This window comes from Medicago sativa, chromosome 4 (genome assembly GCF_051527215.1).
Source record: "Medicago sativa cultivar Bolivia chromosome 4, Bolivia_mono, whole genome shotgun sequence".
Lineage (NCBI taxonomy): Eukaryota > Viridiplantae > Streptophyta > Magnoliopsida > Fabales > Fabaceae > Medicago > Medicago sativa.
This window is the reverse complement of record NC_140752.1, coordinates 11,321,904-11,336,709: the sequence shown is the minus strand read 5'-3', so window position 1 is coordinate 11,336,709 and position 14,806 is coordinate 11,321,904.

The following is a 14,806-nucleotide window of genomic DNA, read 5'->3' as shown; positions in this document are numbered from 1 at the left end:
AATTATAATAGGTGATGACGTTATAAATTGAATCAATATTCTATATTTTTAGGAAATTGTCTTAAGGATGTATCTAGCAAGGGCAGGAACAAGACGATAGAAGACAATACTTGTAATTGATCACACATTAATATGACAATTGATTCTTGCACTTAAATTCATGATCAGAATAAAACCTATTTACTACGTTGACTACCTTGCCTTAACTATATTAGAGTAAATAATTGTAATTACTGTTTATTAGGGTATTAAATTATTTTGATATTGATTGATTTACATTTATTAATGTATATCTTTTCATTAATGTGCACTATTTTTTTTAGAGAAGGAAATTTGTATTAATGATGTAATTGTATTATTATCTTTTTTTTAAGCAAAGAAAATATATTAAATAAAAGCAAGTACAAAAGCTGAGAGTATATAAACCTGACCCAGCAACCACGAAATCAACCTTAAAAGGATATTAAAACATACGATAAACAACAAATTATATTGCTATCAATATTGATTAAACTCATAAAAATAAGTAATGTAGAATAAATTGATTTTGATATATGAGGAATTAAATTAAAAACTAATTATTAACATGATCGTAAAATAAATCAAAATTAATCAATTTAAGAGTAGTACTCATCACTTTAAAAAAATATAGCACAATTGCCAAAAACAAATGTAACATTCATCTGGCATTTTGGAGTATCCTTTTTGATGGATAATTTTCAAGTATTTGTATAAACGCTCTTTGAATCATGAGACATGTTATGATCCCGGTGAGCAATTGAGAACTAAACTCATCTACATTTTTTATCTTAAAAGAAAATGTATTGTTTAAATTTAAAAATTTAAATTTCAATATTGGTCATTGAAAACCTCAATTTTTTTATCCAAAATGAAAGCCTTAATTTTGATATTCTAAAAGAAAAAAGATTACTCAAGAACATAGAAAAGTCATATAATTATAGAAATGTAATAACAAGAGTATAAGGAAGGGTTGAATGATACCCAAAATTAAATTTAAGCAATAAATCCATTAATTTTTTAAATTCCAATTTTAGTTTTTTTTTCTAAAAAATTGTCTTAAAAAAAATCAAAGTACATCGTGTCTTTTAGTAGGATTTGGATTCTCTACATTGAAAATTCTCTCAAATTTTCTCCAGTGTAATCTCAACAATTAAACACGAGAGAGAAGTTGAGAATTAAATTATAAAAAGTCTTTTATAATCCAATTCCCTTTTAGTAGCATAGTGCACATAAAAGTCTTTTATAATACAAAAAAATAATAATACATTTATGGTTAATTTTATAAAGAAAAATATAAATGGAATAAAACCTTAATGATCTTTGCGCCGTAATGATTTTTGAGGTTTAACATTTAATGTCGTTATTTAAATAAAATCAAAAACCACAATGAATTTATTTCTACCAAAACCATACAAGACATTAGTTATATTGGTCTCCTCACTTATATGTTGTTCAAAATATACTTTTGAATTTAATGTTGAACTTTAACTCATACTTGACACGTCAACATCTTTCCCTTCAGTGTGAGACTCTTTATGTCTGTGCTATAAAGATATAAACAAATAAGATCAGACAGAGACACAACATGCTAAAAAAGGTGGGTTAGTTGTGTTTTCATGCAAGAAGATTTTTGTTCCTTTCTTTCATGAGAAGAGGGAAATAAACTTAGAAAATATAACAAAATGACAAATGAATTTACACCTAAGAAAAATGATAAAGGAAAAAAAAAGAAGTGTGTGATATGTTCTTAAGAGTATAGGAAATAGCGTGAGTTGCTGGTAATTTTATGAGTTTGTCGAATAAGCTGGAGATTTACGAGTAATTTTATGAGTTTATTGATGCATTTCAGCATGGTTCTCTCTTTCCGTTGCCGGAAGTGCAAAAACCGTCGCTTATGCCTTTAGGCAACGGCCGTATATACCACGCCTGAAAACCGCAACCTAAACGTTTAGGCCACGGATTTAGTGCCTTTAACAACGCTTTTGCGTCGTTGCCTAAAGCAAAAAATGTTGTAGTGTTTTATGAGTTTGTCGAATAAGCTGGAGATTTACGAGTAATTATTTTAACAAAAAACTTAGACTCATTTAGAAAATGCGACATCATTTTGAAATATCTAATGAGCATGTATTTCGTCAAATCAACATCATATATATGCGTCTTTCCATTTTCACATTCACCAAAGACAAAATGTGAAAGAATTTGAACTAATGGAGGTTAAATAGAAAAAATAGCATGAAAATGAATGACATTGAAAGACTTGATTTTAAGATAAATGAATTAAACAAATGATATACAATCTCACTAAGAAGTCATAATGTTGGGGCTTCATGGGGAGCCTCGATCATCATATTAGGCTAAGAGCATCCAAAAACTAAGATAACAATTTATCATAATGTATGGAACTCCGAGGGAGCCTGTAATGACTTGGATCATCACATTTGGCTAAGAGAAACCCCATAAGTGAGATTGACACCACATCTTCATTCAAAACCTTAAGACATTAGGTATATTTGTCATTTAACTTATTTGTTGCTCAATATATACTCTTGCATCCAATGTAGAAGTTTTACTTACAAATGACACATTACCATCCCTCCCTTAAGTGTGAGATTCTTTGTGTCTATGATATGGTGAGATAGCAAAATAAGATAAGAGGAACAACATGGTAAAAAAAATGTGAGTTGGTGGCTATTTCATAGAGGGGTGCCTTTGTTCCTTTCTTTAATGTGGAGATAGAAAGTAAATTAGAAAAAGAAAGAAGAAAAAGAAATTTGAACAAGAGAGGAATGATAAGAAGTAAAACCAAGGAGAGTGTGTTTTATCTATGACAATATAATTAAGAGATTCAATTGTTGGTAATTTTATGAATTTATTTAAAGAATTGGAAATTACTGGGTAATTATGCTACCAAAATAATAGATTCATTAAAAATGTCGCATCAATTTAAAATGTCTAATAAACATGTATTTTGTCAATGTAGCAGAACACATCTACATTTTTCCATTGTCAAATCATACCAAAGACCAAAAGTGAAGGAATTTAAAATAATAGAGGTTGAATAAAAAATTGCTTGAAAGCGAATGACATCCTAAAACTAAAATTTAAGATAAAAATTAAACAAATGACACCCAAAAACTAACAAAACAAATCATTATAATGCTACGACTTCCATTGGAGCCTACATTGGGTTGTATCGTCATATTAGTCAAAGAGCAACAACACAAGGAGATCGACATCACTTCTTCACCCAAAGTCCTAAAGCATTAGGTATATGGATAATCTCCCTCATATGTTTCTCAACGTCTACTCTTGCATCCAATGTCAAATTTTAACTCATAATTGACAGATTAACATATCTCCATTAAGAGACTCTCCGTGTCTGTGATAGACCACCAAGAAGCACTCCATCCGCCGACCACAATGTTGAACCGGGATATGATACCACCTCTGGGCTTTATAGGGGAGTCAACATTGATGTGATTCGACACATTACAGAAAGAGAAACCATACAAGTGAGAACAATACCACATCTTCATCGAAAAATTGAAGACTAAAATATGAGTTTTATTAATTTATTTGTTGTTCAACCTCCACTTTTTTATTCAATATTGAACTTTAATCGACACTTGATACATCAGAGCATTTTCTCCCTCAAATATGACGAAATTCTAGCATGTGCTTGACACGGGTGTCCATTTGGGGCGTTTGACACTTGATAATGCATCGTTATGGTTTTGAGGCGTTTGACCAAACCATGCGCGATATAATGTCTTATGATGGCATCGATAATACAGACAAACCATTTGGGGGTCTTTCTGTGGTTTTGGACGGTGATTTCAGATAAATTTTGCCAATGATAAGAAAAGGATGCAGAAAAGACATACTTGCTTCATCCATCAACTCATCAATGTTGTGGAGTCACTGTAAGGTTCTCACACTTACAACAAATATGCGTTTACGTGCTTCAACCGTTCGTGTCGAACAAGATGAGATAAGAAAGTTTGTCGATTGGATGCTTTCAATTGGAGATGGAATAGGATCCACCAACGAGAGTGGATAAATTAACGTACCCATTCCTGATGAGTTGTTGATAAAATATTCCTCTAATTTGTTGCGTTCTCTGGTTGATTTTGTATACTTCTTTGTTACACAATTGAATAATTACAAATTCGTGTTGGATGTTAAGATGAATCAAGTGTATGCACGATATTAACTTTGTATATATAAGGGTATCCACTATAGAAATCATGGAATTTGAAAGAAACTATATATAAGGGCATCTGATAGAGACGATTCGTTGGGTAGGGACAATTAATTGTATATGCAGCGGTAGGCCTCGAGACTCCAACACCCCCAGTTATATGCAGAACATAAAAAAAAAAAAGACTCATGTCTCCGTAATAAATTTTAGCCATCCATGTAAAATATTCCGGCATTAAATACTAATATTTCGACGTTGCATCCGTTAAATCATTCATGTTTAACAATACGAAAATCCAAATAACTATATACGTGTTGATATTTGTATATATAAGCAATCGAAAATACGATAACAATGCGTTCTATTTATATATTGTGTATAAAATAATGAATTTGCTATTTAATTAGATTTTATATGAAAAAATAGTCGTAATTCTAGCCCGTGCTTGGCACGGGTTTCCAAGCTAGTTTAATTAATATAATAATAATAATAATTGTTTATGTGGCAAAATGACAAATACTTAAAATCATAAAATATTCCAATCAATCGACGAAACTATATAATTCAAAGATAAAACTCACAATGACTTAATAGATGTTGATTCAATATGAGCTGCATATTTGCTTTAAAGAAACTATTTCAATTGCAAAAACACTATAGTAACAATTAAAATACTAATATTTTTCTATTAAAAAAAAAACTTAATTGCATAAATGATCCTCTAAATAATTTGCAGTTTACATTTTGGTCCCATAAATTATAAAACTCACATTTTGGTCCCTTATTAATTCTTTTAATTTTAATCGTTCAGTTCCTGGATGAAAGTATGGAGTAGTGAAGTTCCATATAACCCAAGAGATGTGGTAAGAAACACTGAAGGATTCAGATGGAAGCTTTCAAAACTCGATCGAATCAGTATAACATGATGTACTTAAAGATATAAATGGTATCAAGTGGCACGTGTAACGCCCTCCTTTTTATTTAATTATTTTAATTAGTTTTAGAATATATTTATATATTTATATGATGTATATGAGGGATATATGATTTGTTGAGATTAGATGTCTTTTTATAATTTAGTTAATATATTTTGTTGAGCGATATTTTGTTATGTTATATGTTGGTATTTACTAGCATAATATATTTGTTAATTGTTATAGATATATATTTGTTATTTGGTGTATTATTATATATTTAGTAGAGAAATATTATTTATTAGAATATAAGGATTATTAGTGTGAGTAAAATTGGAGGTTAGAATAGAAAGAAGAATAAGTTGTTGGGCCTAAATAGATTTGGGAAGAATATTTTAGTATTATAAATAGAGAAGCTTAGGTTAGAAAGAGTTTACCAAAAACCGTTTTTTGGAAAAGATGGGAACAAGAAAGAAGAGAAGAGAAGAGAAAAGTCAAGAGAAGAGGAGAAGACCTTAGGAAAGAAGAACGCTGCTGCTGATTCAGGAATTAATCTAAGGTGAGGGTGAGACTATCTTGCATTAATATTAAGTTGTTAAATCATTAGATTACATCTAACAAGTTGGGGAGAGTTTGTGAGAATTTGAGAATTAGGGTTTTGAGAGAGATTTAATGATTAGATGATGAAAACTTGTTGAATTTATGTAGAAATTGTGTACAAACCTTAGATAATCATTAGGATGATAATTAGAATCAGTTTTGAGGTTAGCACCATGAGATTAGGTGAAACTTGAAGAAAATCTGCATTCTGCCCGAATTTTGATATTAAAACTGGTATTGATCGGTGCGGAATTTGTAACGCCCGTCTTAATTATTTACTTAATTTAATGAGGATTTATATATTTATTTATATATATATTTATATGATTTAAGAATTTAAATAGTTTGCATGATTTATAGATAAATTATGTGATTTTCTAGAATGACGTGAAGTATATTGATGTTGTGAAGTTGTTATGTTGGTGTGACTTATTTTATTATTAAATAAAATAAGATATGAGAAATAAAATAAAAATATTAAAGATTGGGCTGCGTGGTGAGATGAGCAATTAGTAGTGAGAAGAGTAAAAAGGAGAGATAAATAGACAGACATAAGTTAGGAAAAGTAGTACGTACGTTTTTGGAGAAAAAGGGAGAAAAGTCAGAAAGAGAGAAGAACCAAAGGAGGGCTGCGATTCTGCTATTATCAGGTAAGGGTGAGACTAATTTTCAATATTATTAAGGGTATAATTCTATAGGATGAATTTAGCATGATTAGGTTAAGTTTTGGTGAGAATTGAGAATTAGGTTTAGGATCAATTTTGATGAATGAATCAAGAACAGATGTTAGATTGATGCAAAATTAGTGTACAGACCTTAGATATGACTTAAGATGATAATTAGATGCTATTTGGATGAAGGAATCATGAGTATAGGTGAAAAGTTGTGATTTTTAGGTTTCTGGCCGTACTGACATTCATCGCTCGCATCTGCGAGCAAGAACACTCGCAACGGCGAGCTAGAGCCCAGAGCTCGCATCTGCGAGCAATGCAACTCGCAACTGCGAGTGACCTGTAAGCTCGCAACTGCGAGCAGAATAACTCGCCACTGCGAGTAGAGACTTAGGAACCCAGAATGCACGCTTTGCTCGCCATTGCGAGTAGAGTTACTCGCCACTGCGAGTTAGGCTGTTAGTTGCCCAAAAATTGTCCCGATGCGATCCCTTCACACGTGTAGTCTTGAGTTGACCTTAGGATTAAGTAAGAGAGCTGTTTAGGATGTTTTTATAGACCCTGCAGTCTGTTCAAGTGACTGAGATTAGAAGTGTGGTTGCATGAATGTTATAATGATGCTTTATGGTATTTATGTTGATGTAATTCATACCTTAGATGATGTTAACGCATTCAAGTGTTATTAAATGTTGTATCTTGTTGCTGTTCCCTGCTATTGACTGTTAGTGTCTTGAAGTTGCATGAGTCGGTCTAAGTTGTAAGAATTTAAGAAGTTGTCCATGATTATGGAGTTGTATAAGATGTTCACGTTGTTGTCTAAGTTGTAGGAGAGATTGAGTCCATTGCATACTCATTAAAGTTGGGGGCTTTAGGCCCGGCAGCCTTTGTGCTCATTAAAGTTGGGGGCTTTAGGCCCGGCAGCCTTTGTGCTCACACATTGAAGAGCCATTATGCTCATTTTGTTGTTGATTGGTACCACATGCATTTGCATATCAAGAAGTTCATGATGTTTAAGTTGTCAAGTTGTTGTTGAGTTGATAGAGTTTCATGGTCAAAGAAGAGTTGTGTTATTAAGTTGTTGTTGAGTTGATAGAGTTGCATGGTCAAAGATGAGTTGTGTCGTCAAGTTAAGTGTTAAGTTGATTATGATTTGTGATGAAAATTAGTAATGGTATTTGATGATTGTATTTGTTATGAAATGAAAAATATGCTAATTATTGATATGTTATTAATGTTTAAGTTGTTAAATGCATTTTATTGGATTATATTCTTAATGTATTGATTATGAAATCTCACCCCTTCTGCGTATATGTTGCCTCGACCGTGGGTAATGTGCAGGTAATAAAGATTAGAGGCGTTCATGAGTGGACTCTCAGTTGGTGTCTAGGTGCTCTGATACGTAACGGGATGGGGGCTTGCTTTTACTTCTATTTCTTACGTGTTTCTTTTATGAACTAATTTATGAGAATTTCCAATAAGGCCTGCGTGCCAAGACTTTTAAACGTTGAACTATTTTCCGCTGCAACAGTTTAAGATTTTTCATGATGTTGATTTTGAAGGATAATTATTTTTATCTGTTTTGAGATGTTAAAGTAGTGTGTGGCATTCCGTTATGAATTAAATACTCTGATTTTAAATGAAATTTTTATGTTGGGAAAACGGGGTGTTACAGAATTGGTCTTAGGTGTAAACATGAAAGTTGTAGGTATGGATGTTAGCTTTCTAATGTCGTTGGTCTCACGTCAAAACGATTTATAGAACTTGAGTTATGGTCAAATTACTGCATGTAGGTCACAGTGAATTTTTATGGCCTTTCAGCACAACTTTTCCGAATTTAAAATGAAAACTTGTATTGATCGGTACAGAATTGGTCTTAGGCGTAAACATGAAAGTTTTAGATAATTTTGTTAACTTTCTAGTGGCTTTGGTTTGACGTGAAAATGATGATTGGTCTTTGAGTTATGATGAAAATACTACAGGGAGGTCTTAGCAAAATTGTACGGTGACAGCATTATCTGTTTCATGTTTTTGCGTTTTGTTCATATGTTTTTGTTTTGAATTGATCTTTGTTGTAAACATGAAAGTTGTTGATATTTGTGATATCTTTTCAGTAGCTTTGGTTTGACATGAAAATATGTTGTGGGTAATTTATTATGTTTTTACAAAGATACATAGTGAATTATTGTCGATGTTTAAATACAATGTTATATGAAGTTGTTTATGATTGATGAATATGATGTTTTAAGATGTTGTTTATTATCATTTGATATTGTTATATTATGATATGACATGAATTATTTATGTGATCCATATGTTGTCAAGATGCTAAGATGTTAAGATGTTAAGACGTTAAGATGTTAAGACGTTAAGATGATAAGAGTTGTTAAGTCGTCGAGTCGTTATGAAGTCATCAAGTTGTTAAGATGTTATGTTGTCAAGATGTCAAGATGTTAGGATGTCATAGATGTTCATGAAGTTGTCTAAGTTGTACGAAAGTTATGTCGTTGCATTAGAGTTGTGTCGTTGCATAGTCAAAGATGAGGGCTCAATGCCCGACAGGTCCTTTATGACCTTAGAGATGGGGGCTCAATGCCCGACAGGTCCTTTATGACCTTAGAGATGGGGGCTTAATGCCCGACGGGTCCTTTATGACCTTAGAGAAGAGGGCTTAATGCCCTGGTGGTACCACGTGCATAATGAAGATGTCTAAGATGATTTAAGATGATTTGAAAAGTAGAAGTTGCATAGTCGAGTCGAAGTTGTTAAAATGTTGAGATGTCAAGTTGTCAAGTTGTTAAGATGTCAAGTTGATAAGTTATTAATGAAGTGCTATGATGAATGAAGACGAATGATTTATGATAAGATGTTACGTGAGTTATAATTATGTTGATATATGAAGTTGATTACGAATTTGATTGTGAAGTTGTTTTCGGTAATGCTATGTTTTGATAATAATACTTATGTGAAATTACATTATGATTCTTATGATTATATTTGATATTAGATGTTGATGCTTATAAATAATGTTTGATGAAATGTGGTGACGTTTGTGATTAATTTTGATGTTATGTGATGATCGTTGGAGACTATTATTTGATGTTATATGATGATGTTGAGATTATTAATTGATAATATATGAAGATGTTTATGATTAGTATTAAGATAGTTTTACGACCAATATAAGAAGATTAATGACACTAGTTAAGGAAGTTTAAGTTGTTAGATATGATTAATGAATCATAAGATGTTTAAGTTGTTGAATGTACTTTATATGATTTATATGCTTAATATTATTGTTTGAGAAATCTCACCCCTCTGCTTGGAAATGTTGCTCTTCGTATGTGTAACTTGCAGGTAACCAGAATTAGTTGCGGTTGTGAGTGGACTCCTCACAAGTGTGTCTTAGGTGCTCTGATACGTAACGGGATGAGATTATGTCTTCTATTTCTATTTCTTACGTATTACTTATGGATTTTTATGAATAAATGTTGAACAAGACTTGAGATTTTTATGATGAGGCCTGCGTGCCAAAGACTTTTTATGTTGAATGAACTAATTCCGTTGCGAAGTTTTGAATTACTTATGTTCAATGATTTTGAAGAATAAATTGCTATTTATTCAGTTTATGAATTTTTAAGAAGTGTAGCATTCCATTAAAGTTGAATTACTCTGATTTTTAATTATGAAATTTTTACGTTGGGAAAACAGGGTGTTACATCACGGTTTATGGTTTCTATTTGAATAAAGGACTCTAATGCAGCAATTTTGTAGTGATTGCGTTTGCAATTGGAACTGTGCTTTAATTATTGAGTCAGACTCTCTGAATGCACTAAAATGGGTAAATGAAAAGAGGAACTACCCATATGGGATCTGCATTTTTTTTAATGCATAAGTCATGACAATGAGCGGCTCCTGACAGCTTCTACGCAAATCGAATTCACATCGGAATGAGAGGGATTTTAAGTCGTGCGGCACAGGACTGCATGGCTGAAGGAAGACTTATAAGACTTGTTTAGCACTACGTATACCAACAAGAGCCATCTTCTTTACATAACTCGTGTTGGTTTTTGAGGTCAGTCGACAATATTTAAAGTTGTATAGGATGTTACAATTTTTACGGTAACAAATTATATAACATGTTGGTAATGAAAGTTTCTCCTTTGTTCATGTGCTTAGATAAGCAAATGTTAGTGCAGATGAGCTAGCTAAAGAAGTTTTGTAAATGGAAGGGAAATGGGCAAAATGCTATTGATGTTAACATGTGTCGATGTACGCAAGTGCATAATGTTACTGAAATTACGCTAATGTTTTCCCAAAATAGGTATGGTTTGATTGTTCCGCAGGTGCATGACGTTACTGAAAATTTACTCCCTCTGTGCAAAAGTGATATTGTGATTGGAAATTCATACCTTGAGTTTTTATGGTTGTTATGCACATACATGAAATGACTTCTGAGTGGAGAACTAATCTATATAAGGAAAGAAAGATATTATAAGTGGAATTGCTTTTTAGGCACCTAGTATTTGCTCCCAGCACCTCAACTCGAATAAAATGCCTCCAAGGATAATTAACTATTGTTCGCTTCGAAACGAAAGTTAATTGTCGTTTCCAAAATCGACAGTTAATTGCAGTTCTCAGGAACGACAAATAAGTATGAGTTGCGGAGAAAAATGCAGTACAAATGCAGAAACTCAGATCTATGTGTATTATGCTATGGAAATAATGTGTGGTGTTGGGGCGTTTTTTCTTGTAGAGGAAGATTTTGTGGGGCTGGCTGTGCTTTCTCAGTTGTAGTGGCTTGGGAGTTTTCTTTGGTTGAACATGGTAAAGATGTATACATCTGCAATGGTTCTATTTGGCATCACTTTGCGTTGTTGGGTCGGTATTTCGGCAGTTGATCCATTGAACTTCCGGTCACTTTTTGCAGTTTGGCTAGTTCGGAGGTAATTCTAGATGTCTGCGGTCTACTCTTTTATGAATTTGGCTTTCATGCATTTGGGTGTTATGGAAAGAATGTGATAAGAGGATTTTTAATAACAAGGCAACTTCTATTTATGAAACAGTGGACAAAGTTAAACTTCTTTCCATTTGGGGGTTGAACGCAAAACAACATGTGAATTTTGCTTATAGTTATCATTGTTGGTGGCTTAACTTCTTTCCTTTTGGGTGTTAATCATCGTGTGATTTTCGTTGTTTCGTGCTTTTGCGCATTTATTTGTATTCTGTTGTAAACTTTATTTGCTTTCTAATCTAGCACTCTAAGTTCCATTTTGTCTTGTTAAAAAAATGTATAACGATTAAAACTAGGTAAAATCAAATAAAAAAAGTTAAAAAATATCTAAGGTTAAATATGTTTTTGTTTCCAATAAATATATCAACTTTTCATTTTAATCCTCCTAAAATTTTCCTTCGACTTTTTGTCCCTATAAAATTTTCAATCATCACTTTTAGTTCATACTTTTAAGTCAACTCATGTTTAGCCTTTGTTTAATGAAATTATGCAAAAATGTGTAGAATATTATAAACATCTCTCCTAAAAATAAAATAAAAATTAACAAAACATGAATTAAATATGAATTTTTAACAGGCAAAAATATAAAAATTCATATTTAATTCATGTTTTGTTAAAAAATTATATTTTTTTGTTTTTTTAGAGATTCTTATTATATTATAAATTTTTCAGCAAAATTTTATTCAAAAATAGGAAGTCTACGTATAAAGTTTACTTAAAAGTATAGATCAAAAACAGTGATTGAAAATTTTATAAGGATTAAAAATGGAAGAAAAAATTTAAGGAAACTAAAACAAAAAGTTTATATATTTGTAAGGATGATGAACGTATTTAACTCGAATCTTTAATACTAGCAAATATATATAAGGGTTAAATATGTTTTTGGTCCCTATAAAATTGCGACCTTTTAAGTTTAGTCCTTACTTAATTTTAATAGCTTTTTTAGTCCCTACAAAAAAAATTTACTTATAATTATAGTCCCTGCTAAAGTAAATTTTGTTTAATTATCCTTAAACTCTTAAATTTTTTAACGATTCTTTTTATACAAGTTTAGAACACTACGAAAGGTTCATTTACTAAAATCTATAATTTTTTAACATGAAATAAATTAAATATGAATTTTTTAAAACGACAAAAGTTTAAGATATAAGTAACAAAAATATGGACGTAGAAATCAAATTTTTGCGATATTTTTTTCGGAGGACCTTTTAATAACGTTCTTAACACGCCTGTAAAAAATTGTTGAAAAACTTAAGAGTTTAAGCATAAATTAAACAAATTTGGATTGAGTAAGGACTAATATTGAGTGCAGAAATTTTTTGTAGGGATTAAAAATGCTATTAAAATTAAGTAAGGACTAAACTTACAAGGTCACAATTTTGTAGGGACCAAAAACATATTTAACCCATAATTATATTGTACATTTAATTATATAATTTTTTTATTAACGTATCTCAGCCGTATCGTATCTTGTTTTTTGAAATTTTTCCGTATCAGCGTATCGGTGCAGTATCGTATCCGTATCGTATCTCGTATTCGGACTGATCTTTTGACCATTATAAGTAATTGTATTGACTGATCTTTTGTTAATTGTGATTATAGTTGCTGATCTTTTGCTAATATGTGTTGTTATTGCTAAAGTATGAACGCTTTCTTTTTCGAACTACAAGTTGTTATTTAGTACTGTAACTCTGTAAGTGTGTAACATAATGTGATGCTAAAAAGGATTTTGAATGTTTGGTACTGTTAGTGTGTATTGAAACATCAACATGGCCATTATGAATGGAAATATGGAATGAAATGTTTTTCATTATGTTTTTTTTTATTATGAATGAAATATTATGCTATAAGTAGTGTTCTGAAACATAACACTAATAATACTTTTTGTCTTGCAAAAAAACGCATTAGTTTGATTTAGTTTGATTTATTTTTTGAAAATCAATTGAAGCAAATTTGTTTTTTATCTTACTGTTATAATGACTTTTTTTTAAGGTAGGTTATGATGACTTTTATTTTTTAAAACCGAACAAATTCGTATCGCAAACACCCTCACGTGGCCTTCAAGAATTTTAGTGTGGTTTGTCGCATCATTTGAAGAATTGGTCACATATATCGTTTGCAAATCAAAGTTTTTCTTCTTCATATTTTAGTGACCACTTGCCATTTCATTTCAATTTTATAGTTTTAAAGTCCACTTCTTTGTCCCTTCAAAAAAAAAAAAGTCCACTTCTTTGTCAAAATATGTGGAGTTCAAAAACAAAAACAAAAAAACCAAGGTTAAAAAAGTCAAAAAGCCTACTAACCTACAAAACACTTTTCAATTTTTAAATTTAGGGTCAGGTTAACTTGTGCCCTAAGAGCACATGTTAAGAAACCCTAAAAGAGCAACTTTACATTGGAAAACATAATATTTTAGCTTTTAAGAAGTCAAATGCACGACTTTTGATGCGTTTATTTTTATAACAAGTTTTTTAACATGTGCCCTTGAGGGCACAAGTTAACATTTGTCTTAGTGTTGAGAATTTTTGGACTCATTTCAAGATTGAGTAAATAGACAATTACCCTCCTGAAATTGTAAGTTTCGTCAATTACCCATCTGAAATTAACAAAACTTCAATTACCCCTCTGAAATTGCACAACGTTAATCAATTTACCCCCTCCGTCAAATTTTTCTGTTAGTCAGCATGACGTTTTGCAAATACCTCCCCTGAAGTTTTGCACTTACGTGCAAAATGCCCCATAAACTTGAAAATTTATATATATTTTTTCTTATCCTTAAAAGTGACTGCAGTCATATGGAAAATTAAAGCATGACATACACAATGAAGCACATAAATGACATATGACTGGCATAACCAAGATGTCAAAATATATGACTTTGTTATTACTAATGTTAACCACACCAAAAATTTCCGCTTCCTTTATATTGTGAGCCCTGCACACTCTACACCAACACACTTCTCTCCATTTCAAGAAAAAATACATAAACTTCTTACTTCTCTCACTTTATAAAAGATCTTGAAGGAATCATGGTTTTCTTCCCCCGTTAGGATTCAAAGGAATGGTAATAATATTATATTATTTATATTTCGTTATGTTTGTTTTAAGAGAATAAAAAAACATGATAGTCACCATCCTTTTGATCTCTAATGGGGTGAAGGACAACTTGAAAAAAGAAAAAACAACATTTGATGTTGGAACAAAGAAATGCTTTTATGTTTGTTTTGTAAATATTCTTGAGTTTTGAACAATATTGTAGGGTTTACCAAATACTGCCAATTTGTTCTACAATACTGTCAATATATGGTTGTATACCGTCAAAACTTAGCTAATATGCTCCACAATTCAGTAATAATGCCGTCACTTTTAAGGATAAGAAAAAAATATA